We start from the raw sequence: 11276 nt of genomic DNA on the forward strand, positions 1-11276 counted from the left end.
AACTATAATCCGTCCTCTTTCTGTAATTTCTTACTAAATTGCAATCTGATGCCCAGAGAGATAATTATGATGATTTTCCCAAGGTGACCTGTTTGGAATGTAATTTGGGGGTCTGCAAAAACCCTAATTTCCTCAGACTATATCTCTGCAAATATAGCGAGACATGATCTGAAATTCGGAGCCGAGGTTCAGATCAATTTCTTCTCAAATGTGTTTTTGTTTTAGCTTCTGAAACTTCGTAGCAAAAGAGTTGTAGCGAAAATCCTACGATGACCTGTTTTAGCTTAAATTCTAGAGCTTGCAAAAAGCCTAACTTCCGTAGATCATATATTCGAAAACATAGAGAGACAAGCTCTGAAATTCAGACCCGAGGTTCAGCACAATTTCGTCTCAAATTTTTTTTTTTTCACTTCTGAAACGTCACAGATAAGAAGTTATAGCGAAAATTCTACGATGACCTATTTGGAGCAGTGAAACCTTAGAATCCAAAGCTCTCATACCAAATGTTATGAAACCAGCTCACAAAAAGATAGAAATGATAGATCAATGCCTTAGAATTCAACCTCTTTGAGGGGGAAACCTCCTTTACATTACACAAATGAACAATTCTTGGATGATACAAATGAAAAGACTTCCTTTCTACATAGGAGTCTAAGGGGTTATAATATAATCAGAGCTGACATAACAATAATAATGTAAGGGCACAATAATAACAATAGTGGGCTTCTATAGGGCACAATAATAACAATATGGGGACTACATGGACACAACAATATAATAAGGGGGTTGTACTAATAAAAATAAGGGGTTACATTAGTAGTATAGGGACCTAACATATAATAACCCAATTGGAAAGATTTTTTGAATGAGAAAATCTTTTATTGATAACACCTGGTGAAGGAGATCTACATATTGGTCTCTAAGTCCACCACTGTGGGATGGGTCCTTTGATATCCTTGACGCTTCATAAAATTGATTCTCTCTCTCAATGTGAAAAACCCAAAGAAAAATGAAGAACTCAAAATGGGAGCTCAAGAAAAATGACGATAATGTTGCCGATGATTATGATCATGGTGAAGAATACATGAAAAACCCTCCTTTATATAGAAAAGTATGTAGTTAATCTCGAAAATGGAGAATAATAAAATATTATTAACCAAATTAAGATCTAACTACTTGGAATACTTTATTATATTTATTGGAAAGGGAAAAAGAATTTAAAATGGTTAAATACCTTTACTTAGAAATAATTAACAAATAAAATGGTTTATTAATTATTTTGCGAGAAACAAGAAAGGTGTGAAATCAAAATAATTATTGAATAATAATTATTCTAATAACAAAAATAAGGAAATTCAATAAATAATGATTTATTTAAATATTCCTAAGGGATTTAGTCAAATGTGACAATGAATAATAATTAAATAATGATTTAATAATTATTCCTAGAGAAAAATAAATAAATAAATAATGATTTATCTAATTATACTCATGAGATTTTTTTATTTAAATAAGAAAATAATTCAATAAAAGTAGTTTACTAAATTATTTGCCACAGTGAAAGTGATTTTACTATGGTAAAATTAAATTTACATGGTGTATTTCGATCCATTTAGTTAAAAATGGCCAGGTGATCATTTTTTGGTGATAACAACATGCACTCTCCAACCCTGTATAATAGGGATGTTGTAATGTAATGTAAACATTTTAACTAAGTCAAAATAAAATAAAATAGTATAAAATTAATAATTATAATTAATGATTGAACTAGTCTAGATCCATCTTAATTCCATATATACCGACTGCAGAGAGAATCAAATCTCTTTTCACTTTAAAAGAGGTTTGTATAAGATTTTATCGCTCTTAGCACTTGGTAGATTAGTTAAGATGAATCTAGATTGGTATAAATAATAATTTGAAAGCTCAATGTGTTAATTTCACTGATGTCATTTTCGGCCTTGTTCTCGCAAGGTTAGGTATATCTAATGATTTGAAAATATACATTAAAAGGTTTGGTAAGATGCACTTGCAAGTCAATATGGTTAAGATTCTTAAAACGTATAGATCGATCTTAGCTTTGGATTTACCAAGAACCACTAGGGATCAATTTTCTCAAGATGCAAACCCCTTTTTGAGTGCAATACTTGAGAAAAGGTTTGTACTTTAGGAGATTTGATTCCTCTAGAAATGTGGTAGATCAATAGTTTAGATGGATCTATGATGGTTCTTAATAATATTATTTATGTTTATACGAATTTACATCATTATATATTGAAAATCATACGGTCAAGTGTATGAATCTCAATTGTGCGATAAGGAATTGATGTCGAGCATATGAGAAACATCTAAGTCAAAGGGAAATGATGAGTCCCTTTGCCTGAACAAAGGCACTGAACAAAGATGGAAGCTGGAACCAAGGTACACCACCCTCTAGACTACTCTTCTGGAATCAATGTGCTGATGTCGACAGAAGAGATCCCGCTAGAGTTGAGGCAATGAGGAATCCTCAACAAAGGCACAAGGGAACATAGTAGAGTGAATGATGGACAAACACCAGGGATGATGATGGAATGGAACAAGATGGATGGTGGACTAACGACTTCCCTTTTCAAAGCATAATAAAAAGTGGTTGACCTGGCAGTGACTGACTCGATTCTAGAGGGGGTGGTCGATGACTCAAACATGGGTTCGACAAAGACGGAGCATAATTACTATAGGCCAAATATGAGTAAAATGGGAGAAATTTTACATGACGATGAATGAAACGTTGTAACGAGACTTCAAATGGGGACTCAAAATAGACTCCATAAGTACAAGGGTGACACACCTTACATGCTTTGAACAAGGGTGACTCGATGATGCTACCATGTGGGGGAGGCTCAGTGGGGACCATAAAACATGAGTAAATGATGATTACTCATAATGAAACTCAACACGTGAGTCAACCAATGCAAAGGTAAAGTGGTACTAGAGTGCGAGTGTCTCAAATGAAGAGATTCGATTTTAAGAGGCGGCAAAGTGAGACCTCATGGAAAAATGGCTTCCGAGTGAAGTTTAAAACTACCAAAAACAAAGGGAGACCCATTATACAACTCATTGAGATCTTTCCAATGATGCTGATGGTTCATCAAATGAAGCTATGATTTGGTCGCAATGGGCGATAGAAAAAACTAGGGTTTTTTCCCTATAAAATGGCTTTTGGCCTCTGAATCCAATTCATTTGCACAGTGAGTTGGGCATAATTTGGAGAGGAGGAGAAGGACCTAAATGTTGTGGAGATCATATCCATAAACTGACCATCAGAATTAGGATCTGCAAGTTGGAGGTAGGTGGCCTAACCGTACTCCTCATTTTCAGTGGTTTAAATTTTGAGATTAGGACTTCAGCTACCTGTTGGGGACCCCTACTCATCCTCACAGTTGTAACACACTTTTTGGAGCCTGATCTACACTCTGAAGCATAGAAATGGGGCCCATAAGTGTGTTCAATGTAGTTTTGAAGGCAAAAATTGTGCTCTGGGCTGAGAAGATGGGCTGGACTGGTGGTATGTTGGAAGTTGGAGATAAGTTTTGTCATGAATTTCTTTTGTACTCTTGACTGAAAAAACATAATGATGTCTTGAAAGGATGGAAAAGTTAAATATATTATGGCGAGAATGCGAGTGTGAGGTCCTCCGTGGTGAGATTCCGGGGAATCAAGCACTGAGAGGGATGCTGGCATGATATGGCGTTCTAAGGTTATTAGAGAACCCTTTGATGAGGGTGGGTGAGCCCTTGCTATTGAGGATAGTGAGTTACTGGGACCCAGATCAGGAGTCCTTTAAGTAGTAAAAGGGCACAAGATCGAGATCACGATCCAAGACATATATTTTTGATAGGACTACCCCCCTTGGGGGTGGTAGGGTAGATTGATCCAGTGTTGCCTCATGATAGGCATATCACGGATTTTGCTGAGCGTCATTGTGTACGGGGTAGTTGTGCAAAGGGCACGACCATCTGGGTTGATGAATTGGAGAGGCTTGAGACACGAGCTATAGCGTAGCGGTGTTGTGGATTTGTGGTAGCCATGCCTTCCACCATATCATTGGAGTGAAGATGATGCTATTGGAGAGTGTTTTGTGAGGGACCTACTATGGGTGGGCTCAGATGTTGCTATCATTGTTGAAAATGCAGTTGTCATTATGCAAATGAGGGACCAATGATAGTTGTTCATTTGGGACAATCTTATGCTCACTCTTCTTTTAGAAGGTTCCCACTATATGACCTCATGTTCAGATTTGTGATGGGGACCCACAAGAGCCCAGGATGCACTACTGGGGGCAGCTACTAAGATGAGGAGGTGGAGGGGGAGTTGGACGAGTGTTCCGACTTGAGTTTTTTTCTCATTAGGACCATATGTTGCTATACATATATGACTATCCAAATAACAACATGAACTCCCAGGGGGATCCTGACTTACCACTTCCACCTGGACGAGCATGGGGTCCAGATGGTAAGTGAAAGTTACTATATATTTGGTGCATTTATAGTTTAAGAAATATGTGTATGTGGCACTAATTTCTAAACTTTTTGGTATATAGATATAGCACTGGTGAGGATGGTAGGATACATAGGATGAGCTGTAGTGCCTGGGCTGCAGATTAGAGGGGGGCCTCATCATGACAAAGACTAGATGATGGTGCTCTACTGGAGGATCTTTGACGTAGATGTGACATATTGTTGACCTGTGTGATAGAGTGCAGATGGCATGAGCTAGAATATCAGTATACAAATGATTGTACGGGTCGTCCCTTGGAGTGGTGGGGAATCATGCAACGAATGATGATGGTTGGTTAGGCAGTATGAGATCTACGGGCTACAAGAATGGAGTCGTTGGCACAAGAATCTCCAGATGATAATGATTAGGCATTGGGACATGTGGGTTCATGTTTTTGTTTTATGATAACATTCTAGTGAGCATGTCGGGTGTATTAGAGTAGTGGACTCAAAAAATTGTATGACGATACATATTTATGATTATGCATCTTTTTTATGTGAAGATTGTGGTTCGCCATTTGTTTTATGGATGTCTTCTTACATGTGATAAATGTCAATTTAGAATGTTATTAGCAATGGTATCTACGTAGTGATTTTGGGCTCTAGGCACATGATCAAATATAATGGATTCGAATTCACGCACCAAAAGCTTCACTCGTAGATATTTTCTAAATAAGACAAGATTATGCACACGGTAAACACCATTCAATTGCACGACAAGTAGCAAGGAATATAGAAAAACATGAAGGTGAAGGATGTGATGGTCAAGGATATTTACCTTCAAACCTATCAAAGCATCATATTTAGCCTGGTTATTGGTGGCAGATCCAATGCAAATACCATTGCAGTGGACTAACAAATGCAATGGGGTAAAAATGGCTCATGCTGCGGAGGCAAGATTCCTAGTGAAGCGACTCACACCATCGACAAAATCGGTATAAGGTGTGGATGATGGATCCATTTGAAAGACGCAAGAAGACAATGTGTAAGAATGAGGGGTATGCAAACTACCAAAATGCAAGAAGAAAGAAATATATACATGCATTTTTATGGGAAATGCTACGGGTAAAATTTCTTGAGGTAGAGTGCATTTTGAGGATTGGGAAGGATTTCTCCTTCTGGATCCTCTAATAGGTATGCCTCCTTGCCTAAACACTTATGAATGATATAAGGCCCTAACCATAATGGTTCAAAATTTCCCCGCCCCATGACATCATGAGCTTGGTCATGGGTTTGTTGTGGAAGGAAGTGTGCACGATGGTGCATATCATCCCAAGGATAATTAGAGGTGTTCATATTTTCCATAATTTCTTCATCAGAATGGAAGATGGGTGGACTAGAGGAAGAAGGACGACATGATGGCAAAGATCTATCTGAATCCTCTTAATGAGAGACAAGGTTCACATACACATTTTCAAAAGTGGGAGACATATGACTAGTAGATGGAATATATATTGATCTTGAGACCAATGTGTTTGATGAATAAGGTTCAACAAAATCATGAAAGGAAATGTATGGGGAGTTTTCAGGTAACAATCTCATGAAGGACGACACATAGATAATAGGAGCAGAATTATCCGTCATCTCGACATCAGTGGGACGGATCACAATGGGTGTTGTAGGTACCTCCTGGTGTAGAAGTGGGACCAGAATCCGCAGGTGAAGGAGAAGTGGACTCATTATGAGCGGCCTCTAATTTGCGAAGCACTTCAAGTGTATCACAAAAATCTTCAAGATGAGGACAATGATGGGAATAGTTGCTGTATTTATCACACAAATCGCAAGGGTGTTGTTGGGTTGGGTTATATTCTTTCAACGACTAGCCCTAGTAGTTAAACTTGGGGGTGGAGCCCCCCTTTTGTTGCACCGGGTGCAGCGGGGGGGTCACAAGGGGGGAAAATGCCCCCCCTATTGGGGGGTTTAAGGGGGGGTAGTAGCCGCCCTCTATAGGGTTCGGCGCAGTGCCCCGAGGAAATTTGTTTGGACCCTATATTAGGTGGACGGACCTACCTATGGTTTTGTGCATGGATTTCGCACATGGTTTTGGCCGCAATGGTTTTTGGTCTATGGTATTTTGTAGATCCAAACAAGGGAACTACGATTATGTTCTAATCCAGGGTTAATGCATTGGGATGTATGGATGCTTCGACATGTATATATATGTATTGTAACATTGAAAGGAACATAATGGAAAATCAATCTGGTAGTCCCAGTTTTGGGATCCAGGGGAAAATCTTTGTGTATATTTGTTTTATGTGTTATGCTCTCGCCATTGTTTATTTTTGGTTTTTAGAATTCATATGTAGGTAATTTATGTACAAGGTTAAAACCTACAAGTGGTTGTGCGTAACGATCGAATCTTCTTAGCTGACTTAGGTAAGGTAACATGGACCTCAGGAATGTTAGAATTAGGGAAGGTATCAATGACCACATCCTTAACATGAGGGAGTTCAGGATAGTTATTGGTGGCATGACCGACAACATCACACAAAGCACAAGGAGGAAGAGGCTTTGGTGGCTTAGGAGGAGCTAGAGTTGCAAGGGGAGCCTTGTCTCGAGTTCCCTTCTTTCAGGATTTTTTCCCCTCGCTAGATGATTTCACAATGGGAGTAGGCTCTTGTTGAGGTTGTTGAGGAACTTAAGCAAGAGTAGGGGTAGGAAAAACCAATTGGACAGGGGTTAAAGCAGTGTAAGGTTTTAATTGATTAGGTGGAGTGTTTGGGGGGGGATCAATGTACTAGACTGGGATCCCTAAGTTAATGTTGGGTACACTGAATGTAGCCATAACATGTGTAGAGTAGACTCTAGGAGGTTGGAATAATAAGTGTATATGACCAAAAGGATAGTGGCCTGGAGGAACTGCTCCACAATGGTTAAGACCTGGGGGAATGGTTTCGGGGGGGAATGGGTTAGGAGGGATACTAGGAGAAGGAAGTGATGCTTGAGGAATGTACTAGTAGTCAGGGTTGATTCAGACATAGTAGGTTGTGAAGGCGCAGACTATTGTGAAGACATAATAGATTGTTTGTGAGTGGTCTGCGATACTTGGAGCATGTAAAACTCAATGAGATGGGATCAGAAGGAGTAGGCGGTGGGCCATAATAAGAACCAAGGAAAGAGGAATCTTTATAGACTCAGGAAGAGACAGATGAGACAATGTTATTGCCATCCATGGAAGAAATGTTGGACCAAGGTGAAGTCTGGGATTTTGGATCATAGTACGTCAATTGATCTATTGTGAAGATCTTTCCATCATGGGGAAAGCACATCTTACGATGAACTGTAGATGTGACAACTGACATGGTGTAAGTATAAATACAACCCAAAAGGATGTTATAGTCTAAGGGAGCATCAATGACATCAATATCAATACAGATGGTCTTTCCATCTACTGTGATTGGGAAGTTGCAATATAAGCTAAGGGGTTGTGAAGGATGATCATCCCATGCACACAGAGTGATGGTGGACGGGGACAAGTTAGGGGATCCAAGTTGTTTCAAACACTGGCGGCCATCAAACAGGTGGATGCACCTTCATCAACGATACATCACTGAATAATGGCATTTTGAATGGAGACTAGAATTTGAAAAGCAATGGATGAAGGTAAGGGAGGATTTTCCGACATGTCAACATGAAAGACAATCATTTAATTATCTTGAGCATATAAGGTACCCAAAGAAGATAGTATATATTTTCATTGTGACGGGAACGTATGGAGGACTTCCAGCGTTGACATGGTGGCAGGGGACTGTGCCAAGTCATCTACTATGTTATATGTAAGGGTGGATTTGACGGAAGCAACATTTCGATGTAATGGACCTTTGGGGAGCTTAGGTATGACCTCAACATTAGGTTGAGGGATCTGTAAGGTACTGTTGGGTGGCAATAGAGGCTTGGTAGATACTTTGGGTTGGGACTCAGTCACAGACTTAGCAAGTGCCTTGTCATATTGGCGCGATCAACTCTGGAGATTGACTTTCTTGTTATTTACCTCACAAGAATTCATCATAAGAATCTAATAATCATGTTGGCTAGATGGTGGAGTTGGTTGAGCTATTTAACCTTGTGTCAGTTGGGCAACTATGTGTCCTTGTTGAGAAATAGGGTTAGTAAGCACAACTAGTTGAGATGAAGTAGGAGGAGGAGGAGGAGTGGTGGGTTGCGATCCTCGAGAAGCTGCTTGAGCTTCCCATGCTTGTTGAGGACACTTATGGATATAATGAACATAGAATTCATAAAAAGAACAAGGTTTGTTTGTATGAAAATTCTTGTTCTTCTTGGGTTTATTGCCCTATTATTCGGTTATGGGATTAGGTTTAGTACCCTGAGCGACATTGGGTGCAGGACTCTAACTGCCTTCATTACCTTGCATCTATTGGTTCCTATTACCCTTCCCCTTGTTCCTTTTCTTGTGGTTAGGGGGATTGGGTCCACTGTGCTAAGCATACACTTTTCCTTATGGAGGAGGTGGTTGCTGTAATGAGGGGGAGAGCGAGCATGGGGGGTTGGGGCACTGGTGCCGAAGAGGCTAGAGTGTTAGGCTATGCATACTAATAATAAGGAGATGGGGAAACATTGGTATAAGAAGGAGGAGAAACAACTAGCCCTGGAATCTATTGATACAGATAGGGATATGCATATGGCGTGCTAGGACCTGAATAAGGATTGACCTCATGAGGATTGAGGGAGGGAAAATTGTTCATGGAATTAGTCCCTCCCTAAGGGTGACCATAAATCATATGAGTTGGAGCATATCGCTGAGGGTGAGATATCGTTCCAACTATTCCATCTGCAGAATGAGATTCCCCCATTGTGTTAGCAACACTAGGGCAAGGTAGATCGGGGATGATAATGTAAACATAACTTGATTAGGCATAAATCAAATCAAATTTGAGAGAAATTTAGAGTGGTTCTTCCTCATATTGAGGAAATTGTGATGCGACATATTTTGCAATTGGGGAAAACACCAATCTAAGTAACCAATTCATATAGACTTGGTATTCGAAGTTAGGAGCTCTACAGATGCTCCTCCTTCTATGCCATTCTTGAACATGGTCAGAAAGGTGGGTGGAAAGATGGAAAGAAGTCAAAAGTTCGTGATGGTATCATAAGAGAGAGGTAACTGGGAATATGAAAGAAAGGTTGTTGCAAGAGTCACTAAAGTGGAATGGGTTGCTCTAGGTTGGTCGACATACCACTTAGCAGTAACTTTAGTGAGTGTGTGTTGGAACAACCGAAGATGAATGGAGTCTTCAGTGATAGAATTGCATGAACACCATATATGGAAGGAGTGAACATGATTAGTTGGATCTTCTCCAGGATTACCTCAAAACTTTGGGACATCTGAAGGGAGTTTAGTAGGCATTTTTGGCCATGTGGGATCGTGGAGAAGAGGATCATTAATAAGCTAGTTAAAATATGGGAGACTTAAACTAGTGACAAAAAGAAGTAAGGGAGTAGGAGTGACCACACTGTTTGGGGTTCCGCTAGTGGGGGCACCCTGGTTAGCACCTGGGTTACCGCTCTGGGTTCCTTCACCCACATTAGTGCCTGACATGATGGTGATATGGGGTTGAGAAGATGCAGAATCAGAGGATGAATGGGATGAATCAACAGAATCAAAATCAAAATCAGAATGATGACTCTAAGGAGGACTGGGATGATGAACTTTAACTCGACGGGGAAGAGTTCTATGTCCTAACGGGAATTGAGGGTGAAGCCCTCAAAATTCAACGTGACAAATGCCTTAGAGGCAATATGGTGTCTAGACTAAAGAGAAATGATAGGAATAAAAGAGAAACAAACAACAAGCGAACACCTACTGCAATGGTGCCAAGTGTAAACTAACTATTTTAATGATGTTACTCTAATACAAGAAAACGTTTCCTATCAAAGAAAGAGACCTCTAGCCTATAGGTGATCGAAATCCTCAAACAATCTTACATCTACTGTTTCATATGGCCTTCCAAATAACTTCTTGCTTGACAAAATCTCATCCCCACAAGCAGAGTTGTCCAGAGAAAGGTCGGGTAGAGGACCAACTGCTTCCCACATCTATTCCTATAAGGTGTTTTCCTAATATTGGTGTTGGACCAATTTACTAGGTAAATTAACACAAGTATTTAATTATCAATTCGGGCTTGTAAGCTTGGTAGCATGTCCCAAATATATGGATTTCAGTTGTAGCCAATTTTAGAAGATGAAATATAAAGATTGAAAGAAATGCATATTAAAAATATAAAGTTTAACTAAATAATTTCTAATTCAATATTTAATAAGCAAGAGAAGTGGCTCCTAACTTAGGAGAACCAGATTGACCTTCTTCTACAATACTACTTCATGAATATAAATCAAAACCATTAATGAACAACAGCTTAAGATGCATAAAAAATAATAGAAGAGGTTCCTAAATAAGGAGGTCCTTGTTGTTCTTCATTATAAATTCATTCATCATTAATGTCATTGTTAGAAAACTGGAAATTCAGAAAATCACTTAAAAGCAAGAAAGATGAATTCTAGTATCTAATCTCTGATCAGATAGAAGGAGAGTTTAACTTAAACACTGGTTTGATCATTCATATGCAGATTAGATTTAATATTAAGATTCATTATCAATCATAACATATCATCATACATCTAATTAATTGATTAAAAATGAAACAAAACTAGTTCAGGAAATTGCAACTTAAATTAACCAGAAAGTGCACTTAGCTCGGTATGGGGGTCCTCCACCCTTGCCTT

The sequence above is a fragment of the Pinus tabuliformis genome, chromosome 1_1 (genome assembly GCF_031772625.1).
Source record: "Pinus tabuliformis cultivar Carrire ecotype Pingquan chromosome 1_1, CPIR1, whole genome shotgun sequence".
NCBI classification, from domain to species: Eukaryota; Viridiplantae; Streptophyta; class Pinopsida; order Pinales; family Pinaceae; genus Pinus; species Pinus tabuliformis.